The sequence below is a fragment of the Squalius cephalus genome (genome assembly GCF_949319135.1).
Source record: "Squalius cephalus genome assembly, chromosome: 1".
Lineage (NCBI taxonomy): Eukaryota > Metazoa > Chordata > Actinopteri > Cypriniformes > Leuciscidae > Squalius > Squalius cephalus.
Window position 1 is genome coordinate 7,054,782 of NC_137122.1, and position 16,063 is coordinate 7,070,844.

The 16,063-nt window shown below is 40.0% G+C and overlaps 1 protein-coding gene across 1 annotated transcript in view; it reads left to right on the top strand.

Moving 5' to 3' along the window:
- Positions 1-16,063, top strand: part of LOC307155916 (uncharacterized protein) — a 359,603-nt gene that overhangs the window by 38,166 nt on the left and 305,374 nt on the right. The window lies entirely within an intron of this gene.

Genomic DNA, 16,063 nt, shown 5'->3' on the forward strand with positions numbered 1-16,063 from the left:
TGCTCAAGCAGCGTTGTTATTGGGTTGGGATGAGTGATGCTGTGGATAAGTGGGTGAAGGAGTGCCAGCGATGCGTGTTAGCCAAAATGCCGCAGCCGAAGATACAAGCACCTTGGGCCCCGTTCTTGGCGTCACATCCATTAGAGGTGGTTGCGATGGATTTCACCACACTAGAGCCTGCATCGGATGGGCGGGAGAATGTCTTAGTTGTAACCGATGTATTTACTAAGTTCAGCCAGGCGTTCCCCACCCGCAATCAGAAGGCAGACACTACAGCTAAGGTCCTTCTGAAGGAATGGTTCCTTAAGTATGGTGTGCCACAGCGTCTTCACTCAGACCAGGGGAGGAACTTTGAGAGTGCCGTTATTGCAGAACTCTGTAAGCTGTACGGGGTAAAGAAATCCCGCACTACGCCACATCACCCCCAGGGAAATGCGCAGTGTGAGAGATTTAACCGCACTCTGCACGATCTCTTGCGTTCATTACCACCTGAGAAGAAACGGAGATGGCCAGAGTACTTACCTGAGCTGGTGTACGCCTACAATGTGACTCCCCATTCTTCCACCGGTTACTCTCCATACTACATGCTGTTTGGAATGCAGCCACACTTACCAGTAGATGCCTTGCTGGGTCAGGAGACAGGAGGGGAGATAGAGCCTACCTGGTTGTCTGTCCATAAGGAACGGCTTCAGGATGCACACTCCAGAGCACGAGAGTATGCTGAAAGAAAGGCAGCGGACTGTGTTGCCAAGCGTGAGAATGTGGTGTATTGTCCAGAGGTAGCAGTGGGTCAGCAGGTGTATTTACGATATCGTCCTCCAGGAAGGAACAAGATCCAGGATGCCTGGGCTCCCACGGTGTATACGGTAGTTGAGGTGCATGGAACAACCTACACCGTGGAACCGGTGGGAGGTGGTCCTGCAAAAAGAGTGCATAGGTCAGACATCAGGCCCTGTCCAAGACCAGTCCCAGTGCCGATGCCTAGGAAAAGAGTGACACCTGTAAAAGTTCCTACCTCGGAGTTGGTAGAAGGGATGCCTACACTGGATGCAGAATGTGTGCTGGTGGAGGAAACCAGATGGACTAAGGAGGATCCAGTGGACGAAGTGCTTGGGAGGTTGCAGCAGCCAGTGGTGCAGCCAGAGGATGATGCTGAAATAAGAGAAGTGGAGGGCAATGATGGAGTGCAAGTAGATGATGAGGCGAGTATAGTAAGACAGTTCCCTCAGCCCAAAACAGAAAGAAAGGATTCAGCATTGGATGTGGTGGTGATTAGGCCAGTTCCTGTTCCCCGAAAGCCCAGGGTAGAGAGTGCCCAGGTGGATGTACCCTGTCCTTCACCACGCAGGACCCAGCGGTCTACTGCTGGGGTTCATAGCAATCCAAACAGGTTGCCTAAATCGGCTTGCAATTCTGTGTCTTTCAGTCCCGATGCTCTTTCCCAAGTGTTAGCTGGAATAGTTTTGTATACATCTGGAAAAATACAAGGAGTAGTGGATGATTAAAGCATGTTTGTAGTCATCGAGGACGTTGACTGTAGGCAGGGGAGAGTGTAACCGGGGCAGGAATAGCCTGATATTTGATTAATTCCCCTGGTGATTTGCCCTTATGTTTGCTTTGACTCAGCCGCGCGCTGTCCCCTTTAAGAGTGTGTGCATGCGCAGATGAGATAGAGAGCGCGTCAGACTGAAAGAGAGCGCAGTTTGAGACAGAGTCACACAGAGGGAAAAGTAGTTGATTAAACTGTTAAAGAGAGAACATTTCCAGTTTGATATTGACTTGTGAATCTGTGGTGATAACAGCCGTGTGATATTGTCGAGTGTATGGTTGATTTCGCTGCTCGTACGAGTGTGGTGTTCCTGCACGTGAGAGATCTTCCGTGGAGAAAGGAAATACAGAGACGTTGGGGAAGATTGAGCGTGAGTTACTCTGTGATATGTTATAAAAAGTTGTTGAAAGGTTAAATAACACGGTTTATTTCATATATTAATGCAACTTTGAGTAATTATTGTTCTTTATGCCGGGTTAGAGGGGAGAACAGCCACGCGTGATATTGCACGTGCACCAGCTGCCACGTGAGCTTTTTCTGTGTGCTTCAAAGTCTCAATAAGAGTGAGTTTTGATCATTTTATTCTCCTAAAGTGTTTATGTATAAGTTATAAAGAATATTTGTACCTTTGTTCAAGTGTATACTATTTTTCTTGTGTAGTTACTGTTTGACTTGAACAGAAGGGGTCAAACTGTGTATTGTAATAATGTGGTGAAATGTGCAGATTTCTCATGTATGCTGTTTTATTTCTTTCATTAGGCACATACAGGCCACTACCGTTGTTTTTGGCACTCATTTTATTTGTTTCTGAGATTATCAATGTGAAAACCTCCTTTTTATTTGTTTTGTTTTGTAAGACTCTTATTACTTTGTTTTCTGCACTTATTGGAGTCAGTTTGATAGTTTATTTTGTTATGCCAATTTTACTTATTAATTGGAATGTTTTTCTAAAACTGCTTTTCTCTTGAACAAAAATATACATTAACGCTGTGTCTCATTTGAGGCTCAGTCTGGAATAAAAGAACCCGTTTTCTTTAGATGTTATGGCTGTGTCTTATTTCCTGACATAACGTTTGAACGGCCACATCTGTATATGTACATGTACATGTATGTATGTATGTATATATATATATATATATATATATATATATATTAGGGCTGTCAATCGATTAAAATTTTTAATCGCGATTAATCGCATGATTGTCATGAGTTAACTCGCGATTAATCGCACATTTTTTTATTTGTTTTAAATGTACCTTAAATTAATACTTTTCAAGTTTGTAATACTCTAATCAACTAGGCATGGATAAATATGGATGCTTTACACAAATGTATGTTTATTATTGAAACCATAGTCAACATAGAGCATGAAGACGAGACATGTTTCAAAGGTCATGTTTTTCAAAGAACTTGTTCATGTCTATTAGAAAGAACAAAGAAATGCCAGGTTCCCATTACTTCTCTTTCTTTGCACTGAGCAATTTACTAACACAAACATGTTTAGATTTTTGCATGACAGGGCAGCTCTTCTGAAAATGCTACAAGTACATTTATTATTTATTATTACATTATAGTTTGTCTCTCTTTGTGCCCATTTTGATGAAGTTAAATTCTCAATAAAACTGTTTTCACTGGTATATTTTACTGTTTCTGTTGTCAAACAACAGAATGAATATGAAATAGTGAATGAAACGCGACCCATTAAGACATAACCAGCTCTCCCTTCCAAGATGTTAATCTGCACAAAAATCCTGATAATCGAGCCGTCGTCTGGTGAAATCAAATACACATAAAATAAAGACAATATCTGTGCTCTGATTTCGGCTATACTTGCATGTAAAATTAGAGAAGCAACATAATATATGTGTTTAACTGAATTAAAGCGCTGCTCCTCTCTCCAGCGCGAGAGGCAGAAACTAAATAAGGTTTGGGCGCTTTGTTGAAGGGAAAAAATCGCTAAATGGGTCTGCAATGTCGCTAAGTTGGCAACACTGTGTATCTCCATTTCTCCAACTAGGTTTTGGGCCACGGGTCAAACAGAAAATACGCGCTGCGTTAATCGAGCGTTAAAAAAATTAGTGCCGTTAATATGATTTTGCGTTAACTCGTTATTAACGCGCTAACTTTGACAGCCCTAATATATATATATATATATATATATATATATATATATATATATATATATATATATGTATCTTAAATCTTATCTTAAATGGTCAATATAAGTCTTCTTCTAAATATATCTTTTGTCCTTGCATTGTGGCTCAGTCAGTGTCACACCTGAATGAATGGCTCATTATGCAAGTAATTACGCATAATGGGTGGGACATTGTATTCTCAGGTGTAAACCACTCCTCGTTCACGGCCCCCTCGCATATTGGCTTTCCAAGCAAAACCTGTCTTACACAATTTAAATCAATGTATTGTTTTATGTGAACGATTAGACAAAAGTCTTGTTGACACATATTTAGTGTGACGGTAGCCAGTCCTTCTGGATTATCCTCACTTAAGTTTCAGCGCCCCCTTTTGTATGTTGATGAACTCACGTACTTGCTTTCTAGTATGCATTGTTGACTGCTGATTGACTATCACCTGTTCTGATTTAACTCTGATCAGTTAAACTATATCTGGCTTGTTAACCTGGTGTCTCTTGGCGCAGTATTGTCTCACTGTTGTGTGCATGTCTGAGCGTTCCTGGTTTTCCTTGTCTACCTGTGTCTTGACTCTTGCCTTGCCTGGATCTCTCTGATTGTCTGCAGCCTGCCTAGTGACCCTCTGCCTGTTTCTGGATTCCGTTTGCCTGCAGCCTGCCCATGATCTCCAGCCTGGTTCTCGACATGCCTTTGCTTAACCCTGAATCTGTTGATGCTGAATCTAATCTTTGACTGAGTCTTATTTAATAAATTGTTGCAGTTGGATCTGCCTCTGTCATCTCATTCATAACAGAATACTGCGCCAAAACGAAGATCCAGCAACTATGTCTACTCTGTATGCTGCAGTCACCGCTCGAGCTTCCCTGCTTGCCACGCATCAGCTCCAGCTGTCTCGCCTGACCTCAGTAACGGAGGAACTGCTCAAGGCTGTTCAATCTTTGCAAAAGTCTGCTGTGGCTTCATCTCCAGCGTCAGCATCTCCTGCACCAGCACATGCTTCCGAGCCTCTGACTATCGAAAGTACGAGCCCTCACCTCGCATTCCCCGAAAAGTTCACTGGAGATCCTGGTAAATTCAAAGACTTTGTTTCCAGATGCTCTCTGTATTTCATCCAGCAGCATTCGCTTTATCCTACTGATGCTGATAAGATCGCCTTTGTTTGTTCGCTACTCTCTGGCTGCGCATTGGATTGGCTCGTCACGGTCTGGAAAACGGATGGATCCGCCTTCCCCTCATTCGAGGTATTTATGCAGCACTTTCAAGCTATGTTCGATGGCGTTCAGGAGGGTGAGGAAGCGGAGAAACAAGCGCATCGCATCAGACCAGTCAAGACTTCACGATTCGTCATGTCCGTGCAGCCAGCTCTTCGCGCCAGTCCTTTTGAGCCTGCGCTTCACGTAAGCCCTGCTACCCGATTAGTCACTAGACTTCCTATGATGATATCCAGCATAATAGACCCTCAGCTGATATCAGTGCAATCGACCAGAAATATCGTGCCTCGCGCCAGATCCTTCGAATCCGCTCTCCGCGCTGGAGCTGTTGTGCCTGCTGTCCACGTGAGTCTTGCCGAGCTCGCGCCCCATATAGCGCCTGCTGAATCGAAGACTGTGGAAATTATGCCCGCCAAATCTGAGACCACGGAGGTTTCGCCTGCCGAACCGGAGTCTGAGCGCAACGAGGCCGTTCCTGCCGAGTCAAATGAGTCAAGCCCTGCCGAGTCAAATGAGTCAAGCCCTGCCGAGTCAAATGAGTCAAGCCCTGCCGAGTCAAATGAGTCAAGCCCTGCCGAGTCAAATGAGTCAAGCCCTGCCGAGTCAAATGAGTCAAGCCCTGCCGAGTCAAATGAGTCAAGCCCTGCCGAGTCTAATGAGTCAAGCCCTGCCGAGTCTAATGAGTCAAGCCCTGCCGAGTCTAATGAGTCAAGCCCTGCCGAGTCTAATGAGTCAAGCCCTGCCGAGTCTAATGAGTCAAGCCCTGCCGTGTCGGACGAAGCCAGCTCAGCCGTGTTGAATGGATCCTACACTGCCAGGGGTGAGCTTTTGGCGCTTCCACCCACACTCCCTCTCTCGCCTCTATTGGACTCATTTTGCTCGCCTGTTCTGCTGCTGAGCCCTGTCCACCCCTCTGCTCATCCTCAGCTGCCCGTCTGTATCGCTGTGCATTCGCCTCAGGGTGTCCAGTCCTCAGCATCGCCCTGGCCTGTGGATTCCCCGCCTTCGCCTCTGTCCCCTGAGCCTCAGACTCCACCTCGGTCCTTCGATCTTTCGGCTTAACCTCGGTCCCATGTGCTTTCCGCTCCACCTTGGTTCCCCGTACCTGCGGTGTTACCTTGTCTCTGTGTCCGTCCGGATCTGTTGGGGATCCCCGAACTGCCTGATCCTCCCTGGCTTCCTGAATTGCCTGACCCTCCCTGGGAGGGAGGGGTCTGTTTGGAGCGTCTGGAAGCCGCTCCTTTGAGTGGGGGCTATGTGACGGTAGCCAGTCCTTCTGGATTATCCTCACTTAAGTTTCAGCGCCCCCTTTTGTATGTTGATGGACTCACGTACTTGCTTTCTAGTATGCATTGTTGACTGCTGATTGACTATCACCTGTTCTGATTTAACTCTGATCAGTTAAACTATATCTGGCTTGTTAACCTGGTGTCTCTTGGCGCAGTATTGTCTCACTGTTGTGTGCATGTCTGAGCGTTCCTGGTTTTCCTTGTCTACCTGTGTCTTGACTCTTGCCTTGCCTGGATCTCTCTGATTGTCTGCAGCCTGCCTAGCGACCCTCTGCCTGTTTCTGGATTCCGTTTGCCTGCAGCCTGCCCATGATCTCCAGCCTGGTTCTCGACATGCCTTTGCTTAACCCTGAATCTGTTGATGCTGAATCTAATCTTTGACTGAGTCTTATTTAATAAATTGTTGCAGTTGGATCTGCCTCTGTCATCTCATTCATAACATTTAGTATGTGTTTTGTGGTCTTATTTCAGCAACTTTCATTTTTATTTTTTTCAATAACCACGCATAAACATTATTCTCTTAAAAATTCAAACCTATACATGCATGTTGATCACATATTATGGTAGCCCTGTTTGTGCTATATAGAGTGAATTTACACCTTTGCCATTAACATGTTTATAAATAACTGAAAAAAGCACAAATGTCAGAGCATGTCAGAACACCTCCAGGGCCCAGAAAACCCCTCAGACCCCAGAGGGTTAAAACATAATCTTTACACAGGAATCACATCTGTCCAAAACATCTGTGTAAGATTCAAAAGACCAAATCACTAAGAAAAGATGGTTGAAAAGCGCCATTTATAATAAATACACAAAAGTGTGCAAATGATGGTTTTATTACTCCATTAGATTTAGTCATCTTGTTCAGATAGCAGATGTCACTGTTTCACATTTTGTTTGATGGACTGTCTCTATGTGTTTTAGGTGAAGACTTTTTTTGAGAGCTGTCAACATTCAGTGTTTATAGGAATAAATGACAATTAAGAATTTAATTAATAGTCTTTCTGTTTGAGAATGTTGAACTAATTGATACTTCGTTTTAGTGCAACTTTCCCTCTATCTATGATGTGGAATCACACAAAGTATTAACATGAAAAATAAGTGCATGCTGTTTTACACTTAAACTATTACAACAGAATCACATCTGACTATTGCACTGAGAGAGGCATATTCATTAAAGCTTGAGGCTGTTAAACAAAATTCCACACTCCGGTAAAACCTGCAGATAAAATTGCACAAAAGTAAATTCTAGAGGTCAACATGCTAAAAAGTAAATACAGCATGATCCATTTAAAAAAAATACAGAAAAGCCACTTGTGATCAGTTTTGAATGTCTGTAATTGACATTTTATATACTAGTCATTTACATCTTGTTTCTTTTTGTTTTTGTACAGTTTGCAAAAACTATATAGTCTCAGAGCGTGGGCAAACATGTTCACATAGGAATTTATGAAAAACATGAACAAATATTGCATAAAGAGAATTAAATGACGGTCCTTCTACATGAGTGTTTAAGACTAAAATCATATTTCTTTTAGAACATCTTTCTGCTATGTCTACGAAACATCGACGTGAAAGATGAGTATTTCTGTTTTTCTGTTACCTATAAAACTATTACACTTCAAACTCGTCTAACTATTACACTTAAAGATGTGCATTTCGCAGCACAGTCATAGATACACAGTTATTTTGTGTATGACGCTAAACAACAGATGAAATACAGTTGATACGTGGTATTTTTATGTGAAAGGGTTTTATGTGACTCATTTTTTTATTCTGTCCACACCAATACTTTGACACCAGAGTTTTAGGCATCGGTCTTTTAGGCCTGATCCAGAAAACAGACGTTTATCAGATTATTTAATTATCAGATGTTTTATGTCTTAATAATTGCTCTTCTTTTTATGAAAACATGTGGTAAGCAGTTTTTGGCCTCAATAGCAAAGTGCCGGAATGTTTTAACATATCGTAAATTTCAATTGTTAGATAAATTATCTAACTATTATATCCAACAATGGTAACACTTTAGAATACTGTTCCTTCATTAATGAATAATTACACAGGAACAAACGAGTAACGCATTATTAACATTCTAGTAACTACTATTAATTAACAAGAAACTCTGATTAACAAATTAGTAAGTAATAGAGCTCAGATGAATGTAGTAGTTCACTATTAGCTAATCAAGAACTACTATTTTTTTCCTACCTCCCAGAGAACTACTATCTACAGGTTCATAATTAACATGAATAATGCATAATTTATAATAAAAGGTAATGGTAACCCACTAGTAATGACTCAATTATTACTACATCATTCTAAAGGAACTACTAATTATTTGGATCAGTATTCTAAAGTGAAAAACATGATAACTACCTAATTGTCACGAACCGCACAAGGATGAAAGCAGACGGGATCCAAAATGCAGCAAGATGAGTTTTAATAGGGTAATCCAAAAACGAAGTCAAGACAGGCAGGGTTCAATATCCAGGAAATCAATACAAAACAATAAACAGGCAAGGCAGGAAAACACGAGAACAGAAGCGGCGTGACATACAACATTGATACACAAAGAACACAAGACAAACAGGGCTTATATACATGAATGACAAGGGGATAACAAGAGACAGCTGGAGATTACAAAATACAGACACCTGGGTGCAATTCACAGACAGAATTGTGGGAGATGAAGTTCCTAGTGCAAGACACCGTGAGGGTAAGGAGGACATCTAGTGGGTACCCGGGGAAACACAACCAGACACTGTGACACTAATATTGACTGAAGTCATTGTAAGCTTTTGAGATTTTTGTAAGATTTTGAATAGTAATTCCTTCCAATGGATTTGGTAACACTTTAGTCATTACTAGTGTGTTCCCATGATCTTCACTTTAGAATACTGATCCAAATAATTAGTAGTTCCTTTAGAAAGATGTAGTAACACTTGAGTCATTACTATACAAAACCTTACAAAAGCCTTAAAAGCTTACAAAGACTTCAGTCAATATTAGGTTATTATCATGTTTTTCACTTTAAAATACTGATCCAAATAATTAGTAGTTCCTTTAGAAGGATGTAGTAACACTTGATTAATTACTAATGAGTTACAATTACCTTATTATATATTATGCATTATTAATATTAATTATGAACCTGTATATAGTAGTTCTTAGTAGTCTTCAGTGAGGTATGAAAAATAGTAGTTACTGATTAGCTAATAGTGAACTACTGCATTCATCTGAGCACGAGAACAACAGTTATATGTGAATCAGAGCATTTGAGCGGAGTGGAGCGCGAGCGGGCGGATCTTGGACAGAGCGCAGAGCGGCATTTTTATAAGGACGGAGCGTCGCCCCATTTCCCGCTCCAATTTCGCTCCGCTCACACCACGAGTCTGAAGCATGCTCAGTCAAGCCTGACCCCGAATCCATCTGTCTTGCACAGTCATCAACAGTAGACTATTTTCAGTCAAAACTCGGCTCAATAATGGAGTTCAAAAAGTACTTCAAAAAGGAAAATGAGAAGTCATACAGGTGTCCTATTAAAACTAACTAACAATGATAATGTGGTACAAGAAAACGAATGTGGAGACATCGTTTCAGTCAGTAAAGATTCATTTTGGAATCTAAAAAGACACATCTCTCGAAAACATGAAAGTGTGCTACGTGAACACGCTGGGAAGAAAGCAAAAGGTTAGCAAATTGAATATGGTAACTTGTAACAAAGTGTAAATTAAATATAGCATAATATTCAAACAAATTAGTTTTGTCATTCAAGTAGGCCTAATGGTTCGTTTTATTTAATTTGTGTCGTCCATAATAATATTTATATTATTAGGCCCATTTATTCGTTTAATTTTATAGCAAGTTGTGTGTACAATGGATATAAGCCCATTTAAATGTTAATCGTGCGCGTTGCGCAAAAGTTCACTTATCAAAATTCTGGCCTAATAGTTAATTTACTTTTAAAACTTTTTGTATGTTTTTGTTTATATAATTGTTATTTATATTATTAGGCCCAGTTATTCGTTTAATTTTACAGGATTTTTTGTGTAGGCTATTCTTACATAGGCCTAATTTGTAATAATAATAAAAAAAAAATGTTGTTGTTGCACTGTGTTACATTAGTTCTTTAGGAGGTAAGGCTGTGGTCTAAGGGGTCCCCAACCCCCGGACGCGGACCGACCGCGGGCCGCAAAGAAAGAATAAACAACTCACCGTATTTTCCAGACTATAAGTTCCTCCGGAGTATAAGTTGCATCAGTCAAAAAATGCGCCATGAAGAAGAAAAAACATATATAGCCTAAGTCACACTGGACTATAAGTCGCATTTATTTAGAAATTTATTTCACAAAAAAAAAAAAACAATGTTACAGACGGGACAGTTCTCCGTTACGGACGTGAGAGGTCTGAAAGCGGCACTAAAAGACTGCTTTAAGGCCCTGTTTACACGAGAACGCTCGCGGGTGAAAACGTAAAAATATTTTATCAGATGTGCCTTTCGTTTAGACGGCGACGGCGTTTTCGGGGCTTAAAAACGCAAAAAAGTGAAACCACCTTCCAGAGTGGAAATCTTAAAAACGCTCCACCGTCGCGTTTCCGTCTAAATGGTAAAAACGCAAAAGTTTGCTAGACAGTGAAGGCACCGATCAGTGCTTCACATTGCCACCTAGCCGCCTGGAGTGCATACTACATTGAATTTCACACACTTTTGCGTCACCACATGCACGCAGATTTCCCCCCGATAACGCTCGTCTAAACGCAGAATAAAAAGTGATCACTTTTGCGTTTTCTCTTCAGATCGTTTCCGTGTAAACGTAGCCTAAAACTTTCACAGAGAACTCAAACAGAAAGCACAAAGCCTGTCTTTAAATTTAATTTTGTTTTGTATTAATTGTATAATTATAATAAATATAGCCTATTAGTAAATAGATAATCACGACACGGAGGCGCCGGCATGTGAACTGGAGCTTGTCTCATAAATTAACCGAAACTCAGCGTATAAGGTAGCCTACTTGCCTCACAGACCTGAGACATATATAGAAAGCTTGAAATGTCTAATTTTAAACAGAACAATTCAAAACGAAAGAAAACGGACTGCTCTCTGCTTATGTAATTCGTATGAAATGTGCATTTCTCTCTGGCGCGTTCACTACTGCGAAGATCTCGAGTCAGCATCGTCATCTTCATCTTTGCTGCCGACACTGACATAAAAAACTGGTTTATTAGTAAAAAATTAAAATGTCTCCTGCTATATTTGACTTATTCATACTCATTAAATTTAATTTAACGCTGCTAATAAATTTGCGAGTAGGCCTACACATTGGATTCACGTTTATTATTATATTTTAAAAAATCCCCAGTTTTTATGCTGGTCATAACATTTTATTTTGTTGTATTTATCCGCCACACCTTAAAGGCCGATCCGTGAAAATATTGTCTGATATTAAACTGGTCCGTGGCGCAAAAAAGGTTGGGGACCGCTAAGCTACAAGTGATATACATGTTGATTTTATTCCTTTTTTGGAGCGAGCGGGGGGCGATTTGAGTGGCGCGCGAAGCAAACTGCGTTGAGCGCTGAGCGATAATGATCGGAGCGGCCTGATGTAGCTTTGAGCGGGGGAGCGGAGGGGTGAACAGTTCCGTGAGTGATGAGCTGAGATTCTCACCGCTCCACTCCGCTCATATGCTCTGATGTGAAACAAGCTCAGTCGCATTAGGGTTGGATTCTTGTTTATATTGAACAATCAGGGCTGCCAACTCTCACGCATTGAGCGTGAGACTCACGCAATTGACACTTTTCACACGCTCTCACGCCACACATCCATTTTCTCACGCACAGAAAAATTGCGGAGCAAAGAGGTAACCTACTTTTAATATTAAAATTATTCTAAGCTCTTAGATTTCGTCAATTTTATTACGAGATTCAGACAAAAATACGTTTGGCGCTTGTAAATGTGACGTGACAGTTCGCTGAACGCCTCAGTTCAAGTTCAAGTGCACGTGAACCGATCATCTGTTACTTTTTTATTTAAAGATGCAGTACAACTTCCCGAAAGTATACATAATATCGACCAATTAGTGTTTTTCAACCACGGAAAGAAGTCAATATAACAGCAGGAGAACAATTATGTCACATAACGTTACATTTACCTCAGGAAAGCCATTTAATGACCATAGCATGTTAACTGAATAGAAAAAATAGCTAGAGAGGAGATTTTGCTGAGCACAATATTATATTTATTATATTTTTACTTATGTCATTAAAGGGGTGATGAACTGAGAAATCAAATTTTCCTTGAGCTTTTGACATATAAGAGATCATAATACTATAATAATATCCTGTAAGTTTCATAGCTGAAAACTACCTTGTTAGTCCAATAAAAGCTTTTATAGACATCAGGCTCAGCAAACGACTCGTTTTTCAAAGTGGGGAACTATGACGTCAAAGAGGATAAAACACCGCCTCCACAAAAGAAGATCAACGCCTACTTCAACACGGCCTGTTTAGCCCCGCCCACCGATTCGCCCAAACATGCTAAATAACATAGGACGACATGATGATTGCTAAACCGGATCGAGCTACTACAAGCAATAAACATGCTGTTTACTAAATATTGTGCAGTGCCTGTTTGTGGAAGAAGACAGTCTGCATAAGCTTCCTTCGGATTCCAGCATGGTTAAACTTTATTAAATCAGTCAATCACAATTTCCCGACGGATCTGCCAGCAACATGTAAGTAACCATGTGTATTCTAATGCCTGATCTGCGATCTGTGATTTCTGATGTGTAATTATTCAAGTTCAGATATCTTTCTCTTAAAATCGTTCAATACTGTTTATGCATCAGTGACTAAACGATCAACTTCACATAATTTCTCGTAGTATTATGAAAATAATCTTTTTTAAACTGTTATTAAATTATATACAGAAAGCGATCAAAGAACGATCCCTTTCAATCGCCCAAGCTGTCAATCAAACAGCACAGCGCGAGCCGCGAGAGCTTATCTGGACACTTACCAAACTCGTGATGAAATAATGACACTGTTACACTACACAACGAAGCTCTTACTGTGTATTCACATCGTGTTTGCATTGTGATTTGGTGTAAGCATTTGTGAGAGTGCAAAAATTGCGTTGCAATGATAAGATCTTTATTCACGCGATCAACAGACTGTTTGTCATCCGCTCAGTCAGTGCTCATCATTCATGCGACCTTTCATGCGATGTCATAGATTTAAATATAATGCTTTAAACGATACTTTTCACGATTTGTTAATCTCGATAGCTGTAATAGTAAAAACGTAGTAAAAGTTTTCGAGAGAGTTCATGTAATACTAGCTATTTCATATGCAAGCATGTCAGCCAATCACAGCAGTGGGCGTTTGCGCTGCAGTCTCACAGCAGACACGCCCCTTAAAACGGAGCGTTCAGATCTGAAGCTGAAATCAGGCTTGGAAAAATGGCTTTTATTTATAAATTATGACAATTTTTGATGTAAAAATCATACTAACATTATAAGGGCACCCCAGGCAACATTATAAAATAATAAAACAATCCAGTTCATGACCCCTTTAAATAATTGTTATTATAACAAAAACTACATTATATTTAATTTAATTAGTTATTTTTAACCTTTAATAATACCAGCAGATTGGGCCCTCTATGTTTACAGCATTAGGTGAGATTATTTTTTTAAATAAAATTAAAAATAAACATGTATCAAAATTAGTCACTATTGAATCAAAATCGGAATCAAATGACAAGAATGGAATTGAAATCTTGAAATTTTTGTCAAGCAATAATAAAAACTGTATCCTATACCAGTCGTACAATGTAGGCTAATCATTGTAACATGTTGTCACTAAACTTCATAAAATTCTATTTAGTTACCAAATGTTTTGACAATCACAATTACACTTATTGTGATGCAATATTTGTTTTGACATATCCTCCCCCCCCCCCCCCCCCCCGAAAAAAAAAAAAATCTCACTCCAAGCTAAACTCAAAAGTTGGCAGCCCTGAACAATGTTATTGAACCGCATGTTTAACAGTGCTAGGGTTCTCGGCCTCATCAAAGTTCACAGAAGTCACAAAGTTTTCACCGGAGCATACAGACTCTGAAACAAGACCAAATATTAGCATGTAACATTTTGGACACCTTTGTTTTTCATGCATCTTTTATTTTGCTTGCATTTCTTCTGAAACACACTATTTTGAAATTGTTTACCAATTTTTAACATCACCATTCTCAATCTATTGCAGTGTGTCTATTTTCCTTACACTTTGAAAACCAAACTTTGAAAAACAACTATGGTTTCCTAGAATGTTGTCAGCTATAATTAAACTATCAGCTATCTCGCACCTATCGCAGGTGTTGCCTGCACCAGCTGGTGCTTAATAACTATTGCAGTTATTAAACACCCCTGAATTCGGTAATGACGTGTTTTATGCAATATTTATATCACATTTTAATTTTAACTTAATACATTTGAATGCGCTGTAGTGTATGGACAAAATTACGATGACTTAATCATTCTAAAATTCAGAAATCTTTAAACCTATTGACTCATATCATGTAAATCACAGCTTAACATCAATGAGTCTGGATCGAACTGCTCCTTTTGACACGTTTGTGACACGGTCAAAATTGAACAGAAACACCTCCAACCTCCGTTGTGAGCTTCAAACAGATCGTAATCAGTTTAACTCCTCTTTCTCGGCAAGCAAGAAGTCCAGGTGGCAGGAAAAGTCCTCTCCGAGATGCCCAATACACATACACAAACATTCTTTGCATTTAACTCAGAATATAAGTAATTCCAAAATTATATATTTGTATATGATATATTCCTATATCGTGTACCGTGTACAAAGTTGAGTTCTAAAAATCTAAAAGCTGATGGAGAGCGACTGTCCGAAGAGTTCTGGCGATGCTGTGCACATGCAGCCGGAGGTGTGCGAGTGCGCCACAGGCAATGAGTGTCATTTAAGAGCTACGCTAGACTGTATGTTTAAAGATTATCTTAGAGACCAGATGTTTGGCTTGATGCACAGGATCATCGATGCTGCGTGTGATATGAAAAACGATTGTGCGCAGGACACCAAACGTGTGACAAATCTCAAAAATGAAATGGATGTCGTAAGAGGCCTGACAAATTCATGGACAGATGTAACACCCATGTTTTTTAATGGCAAAGAGCCGATCGGTGTAATCCTCAGAAAAGTTCTGGATGTGTTGCTTGAATGTAGTGATGATCCAGGAGTCACTGAAATACTCTGTATGTGTACATTGGTAACATATCTCTGTGTGTCACTGCTGTCAAAAAATGGAAAAACTGACATTGTTGAAACAGTTGAAAATCTGGTCAACTACATCCTAGAGCAAACCATGATAGCCTGCAGAGATTTTCTATTCTGGTTAGACCATCTGTAAATGTCGTTATAATTTTACTTTATGTATGTAATGCCAGTCTATCATTTTCTTCACTACTTCAATGTATGAATGTATACTCAAAAGTATAATGTTGAAATAAAAGGTTGAATCACATAACTCGTTATTCTTTTGTGGTAATGTCTGAGCTCATAAAAACAGTATTACACAACTTATTCTTTAGGAGGTTAAAAAAAAAACATATGCATGGGTGAATTGTTTGCTATAAGTTCTGTAGCAAGCATTTAGAAAGTAGCTAGGATGTATTTCATTTTGCACAGGATTTAAGTGAACTTTTATCAAATATTAAGATGTTAAAGTTCAGTTATAGACCTATAAAATGCACAGCAAAATGTAACTGACGTTTGCCTACAGAACAGCCACTGGCTCTGCTCCCTTTTACCTAAACTCATTACTTCAGACTTATGTGCCATC